Source organism: Petaurus breviceps, unplaced genomic scaffold (genome assembly GCF_028583685.1).
Source record: "Petaurus breviceps papuanus isolate PSGF00001 unplaced genomic scaffold, PetGlider_PUasm1.0 37, whole genome shotgun sequence".
Lineage (NCBI taxonomy): Eukaryota > Metazoa > Chordata > Mammalia > Diprotodontia > Petauridae > Petaurus > Petaurus breviceps.
This window is the reverse complement of record NW_027186296.1, coordinates 79,929,841-79,930,161: the sequence shown is the minus strand read 5'-3', so window position 1 is coordinate 79,930,161 and position 321 is coordinate 79,929,841.

Below are 321 nucleotides of genomic sequence, written 5' to 3'. Positions count from 1 at the left end.
CCCGGTGTCCCGTGCCAAGAGCCCAGCTGCAGGGCTCAGCACGTAGCTGGGATGAGGGTAGACGTCTTCCGACGTTTATGTAGGAAATATTTGGAGGGAATGGGGGAAGAGGCACAGCGTCTGTTCCGGTAGTCGCTACAGCAACTTCAAGCTGCTGGAACCGGTAGGCTTAGAGAGGGAGGGTGGTGCTTAATTAACCCCCTCCGCTCCGCAAGCAGGAACTGCTATTTCTTTAAGGCGGTCTGCCCTGGTCGCCTCTCCCCCCCCCCCCATTTCTCCCCCCCCCCCCCCCCCCCCCCCCCCGCCCCCCCCCCCCCCCCC